The sequence below is a fragment of the Engraulis encrasicolus genome, unplaced genomic scaffold (genome assembly GCF_034702125.1).
Source record: "Engraulis encrasicolus isolate BLACKSEA-1 unplaced genomic scaffold, IST_EnEncr_1.0 scaffold_192_np1212, whole genome shotgun sequence".
Lineage (NCBI taxonomy): Eukaryota > Metazoa > Chordata > Actinopteri > Clupeiformes > Engraulidae > Engraulis > Engraulis encrasicolus.
The window spans coordinates 1-10,929 of record NW_026945476.1 but is presented as its reverse complement, the minus strand read 5'-3'; positions in this window follow the sequence as shown (position 1 = coordinate 10,929).

The window sequence follows — 10,929 nt, the reverse complement described above, 5'->3', positions numbered from 1 at the left end:
CCTCTCTCTCTCTCTCTCTCCCCTCCCTCTCTATCTCTCTCTCCCTCTCCCCCTTCCTCTCTCTCTCTCTCTCTCACACACACACACACACTATGAGTACAATGTATAATATATTATACACATGTATTATAATTATACACATCTATATATTTATAATATATATATTACACATTATACACAATTTTTAAAATTAGACAGAAATGTAATTCTTACCTCCACAATTGCCTCTGGAAGGTCCACAAGTATTTGAAGCCCACTCTTCAGCTCACAGGTTTTCATCATCAAGGTCTCCAGGGTAGGTAGCAGTGTGCCGAGGTAGCAGTTGTCCTCTCCCTGGAGGATATCTAGGGCGACTGTCAGTGGCTTCATTGCAATGCAATATTCCTTCAGGATCTGATGCTCTTTTTCTGTGGTTGCTTTCAAGCCAAACTTGGATGAGAGGGTGTTTAGGTCCACTAGGGGAATCTCACAAATCCTAGCCAGAGCATCATAGAAAGTGTAGGTTCTTACTGTCCTAATTGGAACTTAAGCTTGACGCTCGTTAGACTCCCTTGTATCAAAACACTCCAAAAATAAATCCACGAGTCCACTTCTTGATTTTAACTGTTTATATGAAAACTTAACGCAACATTACAAAAACATAAAATCTATCCACAAAATGAAATCTTTTAAAGTCCAAAAGGAGAGCCTGAGGGCGAGGTCAAAAAACTATTGCGCTCCAATCTCCTTCTGCTTCCTAATGACCACGCTCCCCTGGCATGCCCTGGCATGAAGATGAATCTCCTCCAAAGGCTAGTTTTTAGGTGTCACAATAAAAGTCATATCTTACTCACACAATATCAATGAACTGTACATATGTAAATAGCATTTTTAAATCTTTTTAAATCCTTTTGAATCATGAAATTACAAACAATATTTATCTTAATTATGAATTTGCATCTTTTTAAATGAAAAATATTCTAACTAAAATAAACTGCATTTAGGCTCCTACATTTCCGGCCCCTAATTGTTATCAATGCCCTGAAACAATTACTCAAAACTTACATTACAAGGAGCCTAATAACACACAATTATTCACAGTGTCTTACCTTAAATCCTTAAGTCAAAACTAAATAATAGCATATCTATCATCACTCATTCAGCATTGAAAAGGATATGGGAAAGTCCATTAATCAGTCTCTGACTCCTGCAGCAGGACCAGCTTGGTTACTGGTCGCAGGAGCTCGTTGGTCCGGGTCTTGACCTTCACCTGCCGCACGAAACCCCGCCGGTCTGGAAGAGCCTCTGTGATCCTTCCAAGCGGCCAGGAGTTTCTGGGAGAAGTGTCGTCGATGATCAGCACCACGTCGCCGACGCTGAAGTTCCTCTCTAGCGTTGTCCATCGCTGGCGCTCTTGAAGTTGCATGAGGTACTCCCTGCACCAGCGCTTCCAGAATATGTCCGTGAGGTACTGGACCTGTCTCCATCTGCGATTCGTGTACTGATCGTCCTTGCTGAACACACCTGGAGGCAGCTCAGGCTTGACTTTCAGTAACAAGAGGTGATTAGGGGTTAAGGCCTCTAAATCATTGATGTCAGAGGACGCTTTGGTTATGGGCCTACTGTTTATGATGGCCTCCGCTTCGCACAACAGGGTGTGGAGGCTTTCCTCATCCATCATCTGTTCTTTCACTGTGGTGTTCAGGATCTTTCTCACAGAGCGGATGAGCCGCTCCCAGGTTCCTCCGTGGTGAGAACCTGTCGGAGGGTTGAAGTGCCACTGCACACCTTTCTGTTGCAGGTGCTTTTCGATCTTGCTTGTGTTCCACTCACGTATCATTTTCCTCATCTCGCTTTCAGCTGCTCTGAAGTTCGTCCCGTTGTCTGAATACATCTCTCTGACTTGTCCTCTTCTTGCTATGAATCTTCTGATTGCGTTCAGACATGCATCAGTGTCAAGCGAGGACGCAACTTCCAAGTGCACCGCTCGAACTGCGAGACAAGTAAAGATGACACCGTATCTTTTAACATTTCCTCTTCCTCGTTTCACCAGGAATGGGCCGAAGTAGTCGACGCCAACTCGCGTGAATGGAGGATCATCAGGCAGGACTCTGCATGTGGGTAAGTCTGCCATGAGCTGCTTGCCAGCTGCGCCATGCAGCTTCTTGCAGTCGACGCACTTGGACAGCATTCTCCTGATGGCTCCATTGGCTCCAGGGATCCAGAATCTCTGCCGCAACTGAGCCAGCATGTGATTCCTTCCTGCATGTGCTGTCACATCATGAATGTGTCTAAGAACGAGCACTGTGACATGGGAGTTCTTTGGCAAGATGGCTTGCTGCTTGCAGTCGTCGGGCAGTGCAGCACGGCTCAGCCTACCTCCTACTCTCATGAGTCCGTCTCGTAGTACTGGGTTCAGCTTGCGAAGCGAACTACTTTTCTTCACTCTTTGTTGCTCTTTTAGCATTTCCAGATCTTCTTGGAATCCTTTCTTTTGTGCGTATTTCACAATTTCTGTCTCTGCTTTCGTCAAATCTTCACAGGTAAGTTTGGGTGCTTTGTAATCTTTCTCGAATCTGTCCATTCTGTCCTTGCTTGGTAAGTTCGGTTCCTTCTTTTTGTTTGCTTTCTTTTCTTTCAGCAGATCTTTCAATTTCAGGTACCAGGCTACAGCGCGCTTCAGCTTCGTCCAGGATGAGTAGTACAACATCAGCTGGTCCAGCGGGTCTTTGGGATCTTGCACTTGTATGGCATGAGATTGAATCTTTTTGACCTCTGGGTCATCCACATTGATCATTCCAGGATCTGGATTCTTTGGCCACTGGTCTTCCTCGCAGCACAGGAATTCAGGTCCAGAAAGCCAGCTTTCACATTTCAAGAATGCTTCCACCGTCATGCCTCGGGACACATGATCCGCCGGATTCAGGCTGGTATTGACGTATCTCCACTGGGAAGCTTGAGAGTGCTGTAGGATGGCTGACACCCTATTGGCCACGAAAGTCTTGAATCTGGAGCTTTCACTGTTCAAGTACTTGAGCACAACCGTGCTATCCGTCCAATATACTGAGTCATGGAGTTCCAATTCAAGCTCTTTCTTCAGCAGCTTGTCCATCTTCACTGCAACTGAGGCCGCAGATAACTCCATCCTCGGTATGGTTGGAGATTTCAAGGGTGCTACCCGTGCCTTCGCCATCATCAGAGAGGATTGGGTCTCTCCAGCTGAGGAGCGTAGGACAAGGTAGCTTGTGGTTCCATAAGCGTCTTCACTTGCGTCAGCAAAGTGGTGTAGCTGAGCGAAGACTGGTGCACCAAAGGCCTCCGACTTGATGCATCTGTCAACGCCAAACACCTCTAGCTGTTGCAAGTCTGACGTCCACTTTGTCCATTCCTTGATCACATCAGCTGGTAGGCTGTCATCCCAGCTGTACCTTTGGCGGCATAGATCTTGCAGAATTCTTTTGGCGGGCAGTACCACTGGAGCAATGAACCCAAGAGGGTCAAAGATGGAGCTCAGGAAGGAGAGCAGGCCTCTCCTGGTGTGCGGACGCTCTTTGAGGTTGATCTTGATCTTGAACTGATCTGTCTCAGCACACCACTGGATTCCCAGCGCTCGCTCCATTGGCAAACTGTCCTTGTTCAAGTCGAGATCTTGAAATCCTTGCGCTCGCTCATCTTCAGGAATTGAGTTGAGCAACTTCCTGCTATTGCTTGCCCATTTGGTTAGCCGAAAACCACCTCTTGCCAGCATGCCGCGTAAGTTGGCGCACAGAGTGACTGCTGTGTCCTCGTCAGCTACTGACTTGAGACAGTCGTCTACATAGAAGTTTTTCTTCACTGTGGTGGCGGCTTCTTGCCCGAATTCATCCTTGAAATCAACTGCACACTTCTGCATGGCGTAGGTTGCAACACTTGGCGACGAGGTCGCACCGAAGATATGCACCTTCATCTTGAATTCGGCAAGCTCTTTCTGATGATTTCCTTCCGGCCACCAGAGAAATCTGAGTAGGTTTGTATCTTCTTCTTGGACTGCCACTTGGTAAAACATGGCTTCCACGTCTGCCATGACAGCGACGCTTTCTTGCCTGAACCGAGTGAGGACCCCAACTAGCGAACTTGTCAGGTCTGGTCCCTGTAGAAGCTGTTGATTCAGCGACGTTCCTCCAAAGCTTGCTGCACAATCGAACACAACGCGCAGCTTGCGCTTGACTGGGTGTCTGACTCCGTGATGGGGCAGATACCATGTTCTTCCTTCAGTCGGTGCACACTCAGCGCTGTCGATTTGAACTGCGTAGCCTTTCTTGAGAATGTCTTCCATGAATGCAACATACTCTGCACGGTAGTCTGTGTCTTTGGTGAATCTTTTTCTCAAGTTCAGTGCACGTTGTTCTGCTACTGATCTGTTGTTTGGCATGCACAGCGAGTTGTTTCTCAGCGGAAGGCAAATACTGTAATGCCCATCTTTCAATTGTGCAGACTGAGACACCATGTTCAGAAATTGGTGATCTTCTTTTGACATTTCAGTGTCTTCACTTAGACCAGCATCGGGAAAGTCCAGCTTGAATTGCTGATGCCAAAGCTCTTCTAGCCTGGCTACTGAGATTCGGTTAGCTGTAACTGCTGGTGACCTAGTTCTCAGTCCATCGTTGCCTCCTTTGAGAGGTCCGTTAACGGTCCAGCCTAGAGCTGATCTCACAGCAAAAGGACCGTCATCCACACTATTCACCACCTGAAGCGGTTCCATGGCCTTGGGGATGTTAGCTCCGATTAGCAGCCCTACTTCTGCTTCAATGGCTGGAAGCTTCACCTCCTTTAGGTGAGGCCACCTACTGACATCCTCTTGGCGTGGGATATTATCCTTCGTCACAGGAATGGCCTTCTGGGAAAACACCTCTGAAAGTTCAATAAACTGGTCACCTTCCAGGTTACTGATTTCCAGTCCTGTCACTATGCGCGTGTTCACCACAGACTCATTCCCCATGGTTCGCAAGGAGATGCTTGTGCGGCGTCCATTCAAGTTCAGCTCGTTAATTAGTGACTCTGTAGCAAAGGTAGCAGAGCTGCCTGGGTCCAGAAACGCGTACGTGGTCACTATCTTGGTTCCTTTCTGCGCCTTGACTTGTACAGGGACTATGGACAGGAAGCAATCTTCTTTACCGGCCCCGGTGACACTACATATTTCAGATGCTTGAACAAGAGCGTTTGTGACAGCTTGCTCATCTTTACTTTCATCTTTCTTTGTTTCTTCCTTTGACTCTTTGAACGTGATGTGCAGCAGAGTTGGATGTGGACGAGCACATTCTTGACACTGAGCCTTCTCTGTGCAGCTACTACTCATATGTCCATGTTTCAAACATGCAAAGCACAGCCCTTTGCTTTTCAAAAACTCAATCTTTTCTTTGTGTGGCTTTTTCTTGAATCCTTTGCAGACTGCGAAACTGTGATTTTCACCGCTGCAGTAAAGACATGGTTTACCGTTGGAATCCACTGATTTTGTTTTGTTCGATGTTGTGCTTTCATTTTCCTTCTTGTCTTTGTTCTCTGCTGATGAAGCAACTGATGTTGTGAAGACTTTCTTGGATTTAGCCATGTCTTTGTCTTGTGCTTTTGGTTTCTGTCGAATTGAATCCTTTGTGTTGGTGGTGGTGTTGTCCTTTATGTTCCCATAGAGAGGGTGTAGTAAGTACTTGACTTGTTTGTTTACAAATTCGACAAAGTCCTTGAATTTAACTCTTTTCTTCGTTTTCTCTTGCAGGTCACAGGCGTATTTTCTCCAGGATTCCTTCAGTTTGTACGGTAGCTTGCCAGCTAATGACTTAATGCACGCTGCATTGTCCAAGTCTTCCATGTAGCAAATGTCTGTCATTGTGTTGGAGCAGCCAGTCAGAAACAATGCAAATGACTGTAGTGCAGCGCCATCTTCTGGTTTGATTGTCTGCCACTCCATGGCTTCCTTTAAGTATGCCTCTGCAATCTTGTAGTCATCACCGAAGTAGTCTTGCAACATTTGCTTTGCTTTGGCATATCCTGTGGAAGCTGGCATGTGAATGCAGCTCTTCACCAACTCGTGTGGCTGTCCACTTGTGTACTGCAGCAAAAACTGCAAGCGGTCACGTTCATCCTCAGTGCGGCTTTCAATGCCATGTTCAATGGATCTAATAAAGGATTTATACTCCAATGGGTCTCCTTTGAACGTTTTAATTGTGAGATCAGGAAGTAAAGATGCTTTGTGGTTCTTCACTAAGTATTCGGTCACATTTGCCTGTTGTGTTATGGCTTGGCACAAACTATCCAGCACAACTGTGTCATTTCCTTTCTTTTTTGCATCCGTTATATTTTCTTTGGGTCGAACAGGCAAGCTCTGATGAAATGAATCACGTCTGGAATAATTCAGTACTGGCGCGGAGCGTTGTGGCAGGTGTGGGGCACTTTTCACTGACATTTTTTCATCTGGCGCTTCAGACCCACCAATGCTCACATCATCCTGTTCCTCTTCATATTTTTGTAAAACTTGCAATTTTGCATCAGACTCAGCTAATTGTGTTTTAATTTCGTGCATTTCCTTCTTAGCTTTAATGGCAGCTTCCTTTAACTTTAAAGAACGAATTCTCTCTGCCTCGAGCTCTGCTTCCTCCTCCTCAATGGCCAATTTTTCCATTACAGCATCAGCCTTAGCTTTTAGTGATACACGCTCAAGCTCAGCTTGCATCTTCATTTTGGAGGAAGTTGACTTTACTGTTGAATGTCTTGAACTAGACCGTTTGCTGCGCAGTGATCTGTTATCAGTTTGCTCGGCATCACTCTCTTTTTCCTTTGCCTGCTCAGTTCGTTTCATAACTTCTTTCATCCAATTTTCACCTTTCCAGAAGAACTCATTCATTGAGGCTTGTTTGGGCTCAAAATAGTTCGTTTGGTTTTCTATAAATTCTTCCTCACTCATGTATAGCTGCAAACTAAAGTTTGTGTCAGTGAATTCGGTCAGTAGACCACCGAAATCGACACGCAGCTTGTTCTTAACGAGGTCGGCGTTCGAGTCATCCGCCATTAATTCCTCAAGTTGCTTAGTCATGCTAGTAAGCTGGGCTAGCTTGCCCTTGCGTGCATTCAGTATCCTGGTTTTATGATCTTCCATGCCTTTTTCTGTCATCCTTACAACTCGTTTCTCTTCTGGTTGTTCCATGTTAGTTTAAATCTTTCACATCCACATGAATTACCGAACTTTTAAGCATGTAGCTTTCCAATGCATTCCACTAAGTCATTCAAATTCTCGACGTCTTTTTGAATCTTAACTGACACACGGCCAATCCGTAGCAGTATTTTACTTACAGTTGTCGTTTTCTTCGAATGACAAGTCTCCAAATCCGTGCAGGGGTTTCCTATGTTCGTTGTCCTTATCATCCAGTCCAGTTTTGGCATCCAGTAGTCCGTGTAGAGCAAGTTTTTTGACTAAAAATGTAGGTTCTTATGGTACTAATTGGAACTTTAGCTTGACGCTCGTCAGACTCCCTTGTATCGAAAACACTCCAAAAATAAATCCACGAGTCCACTTCTTGATTTTAACTGTTTATATGAAAACGTAAAGCAACATTACAAAAACATAAAGTCTATCCACAAAATGAAATCTTTTAAAGTCCAAAAGGAGAGCCTGAGGGCGAGGTCAAAAAACTATTGCGCTCCAATCTCCTTCTGCTTCCTAATGACCACGCTCCCCTGGCATGCCCTGGCATGAAGATGAATCTCCTCCAAAGGCTAGTTTTTAGGTGTCACAATAAAAGTCATATCTTACTCACACAATATCAATGAACTGTACATATGTAAATAGCATTTTTAAATCTTTTTAAATCCTTTAGAATCATGAAATTACAAACAATATTTATCTTACTTATGAATTTAGATCCTTTTAAATAAAAAATATTCCAACTAAAATAAACTGCATTTAGGCTCCTACAGAAAGAATTCCATCTGGTACTGGAAGGCACTATCAGCTTCTTTGCAACCACATCCTCTATTGTCTCTGTGGCCACTGTGGAACGGCTGTCCTTATTCCACAAGGCTGTGCATTTTGCAGTTGCACTTCTGTAAACTGCCTTCTCTGGGCTGGAGAGAATCCACTTTTCAATGTCAGAACATGACACAAGGTTCAGAGTGTGTGATGCACACCTGTAGTGTGGTGGTAAATGAATCACATCCTCCTCGTCGTCAACACGGGCTTGCAAGGCATCACTTATGTCAACAAAAGTAACCTCGTCATCTTCCTCATCAACAGCTTCATCCTCATCAACTGACTGATATCTCTTGAATGCCTTTACGAAATTTGAGCCATTGTCAGTGACTGTGGCGGTTATTTTATGCGAAATGCCATATGACGAGTGGATGTTGTCAAGTTCTGTGGCAATGCTCTCGTGTGTATGACGGCCCTTGAACCGTCGGCATGCCAGGGCAGCTTTCTTTCGTTGCATGTTCGCTGGATGCATCCAGTGCGCAGTTACGCCCAGGTAGCTTTTATTATGTGCTGTCCATATATCTGCCGTAGTCGCCAAGTATTCAAGTTGCTCGAACTCTTTTTTCAGTTCAGCATTCATGGTCGCGTATTCGGTATCGATGTATTTCGAAAACGTCTTTCTACAGGGCGGACCGACGCCTGCTTTTCTTGGGATTTTGCCTATCAACGCCCTGAAGGAGTCTGACTCCACTGTTGATATCGGAAGCATGTTTTCCACAACGTATCTCCCGATCAAGCCATAGAGCTCTGTCTGGCATAGTTTCTGGGGAGCAGGAGCACTAAAGTCCAACTTTTGTTGCTTGCATGAGGGGGGTCCTTCGTTGTTAGCGGCACAAGAGCTAGCTTCGTCGCGGGCCACCAATTTGGTTGAAGCATGAGCGATTGACAGGTGCTTCATTAAATTTGAGTTGCTAACATTAGACGTGGACAAAGGTTTCATTCCGGGACATAATGTGCACTTGACATGCACATTTTTACCTACGACTCCGGTGAATTGGAAGTAGTGCCGGTATTTCCATCTGGAAAAGGTTTTGCAGCTTTCCTCCTCACTCTCCATCTCTCGATCCCTTTGTCGTAGAAGAGCTAAAAGCACCCGCCAAAGTTCTTTCAAATCTCTGCACCCGGCACTATGCATGCGGAAACATACCCAATTCTCTGATTGGCTGAAGACGTAATCTCACTACACATCAGCCAATAATTGCTGAAACGGCTCTCTCATCCTCCTCTCTCTCAAGCGACTTTGAGTATCACGCAAAGCACAATATAAAACTCATGTATTATTATTATTAGTAGTAGTAGTATTATTAAGACAGGCACACGTGAGTTCTAGTTAAGAAAAAAAACTCATTATGCGACTAGTAACGCACGGTAACGGGGTGTCGGATATGGCAACGCGTTACAGTGACAGTCAAAGTAATTAGTTACATTACTCGTTAGTGAAAAAAGTAACGGCGTTAGTAACGCCGTTACTAGTAACGCCGTTACTCCCATCACTGTTGAAACCACTGAAAAACCTTTTGTTAGATTGTTTGGGGTGTTAAGTCATACATGCACTTGACTATAAAGCTAGCATATCAACATTGCCAAATAAAAAAGAAAAATAATATAAAATATAGCTGCAAGCAGCAATTCGGGCCAAAACAGAAAACCTGCAAATCGCCACGGCGACAGAGAGAGCCGACCAGGCAGACGGTCAGAGGGACGCACAGTGAATTTACACAAGCAAGCCCAAATTTGATGCATGACCCCTTTTGCTAACTGCAGTACACCCTAATGGCCAGCTCTGCTGGTGACGCTAGAGGATTTGGGGTGAGGGCCTATATTTTAATGATTACTCAGCAGACTGTGAAGAATGTGTTTGTCAAAATCCAACTCAATTTGTAGGAAAAAGCTCATTTTTTAATTTTCACAAAATCCAAAATGGCGGACATTTTATGACTGCTGATATGCGAACGGTACCACCAGATTTCAAATTGAGCGTACGGTTCAAAAGTTACAGGCAAAAATGTAGCTAAAACTTTGACCTGTTGGTGGCGCAAGAGAGTTTGAGCTAGAGACCTGTAATAGACCTGTGGTAGGTCATGAGATAGACAAGAATATATGTGTGAATTTTCAGGAGATTCTGACAAGGGGTTCCCAAGATATGACCTCACTTCCTGTTTGGTGACTTTTAGGCCGTTTTTGATTGGCTTTCACGGCCAAACGAAAACATTTGCGCAGAATTCACTCAAAAACTTTTCTTCAGCTTGGTCCAGAGATCATGTGTACCAACTTACAGGAAATTTCAACAAAATTTGAGCTTAAAATAGCAATTTTATTTTTTTTCACAAAATCCAAAATGGCGGAAAAACTATATATCATAGGATGCGTTGGATTCGTCTCAGCCCAAGGATTACAGGGATACCAAGTTTTTGAAAATTGGTCCAGTGGTTCAAAAGTTACAAGCAGACAATATTATGCCACTACACCATCAAGTTGGTTCAAAGTGCTTAAATAAATGTCATATCCTCATGACAAAGTTTTGTCTGAGGATGACAATTTTTTTTCTGAGGACGACAAAGTTTTGTCTGAGGATGACAAAGTTTTGTCTGAGGATGACCATTTTTTTTCTGAGGACGACAAAGTTTTATCTGAGGATGACAATGTTTTTTCTGAAGATGACAAAGTTTTGTCTGAGGATGACAAACATCTATCTGAGGATGACAAACATCTATCTGAGGATGACGAAGTATTTTCTGAGGATGTCCTAAAATGAACACCGTACATATGGCATATGGTGGTGCATCATCACAGAAAAGTCTACTAGGCTTATTTGTGGGGCTTATATTCAACGTGAGTTTTTTTCACATAATGTTAGAGGTGTGTTCTTTCGACATGTCGATGTTTGTATCTTAATGTTGGTTCCTGTATGAGATATTGGTCCTTCAAATGAATGATATTTCTGCAGCCCG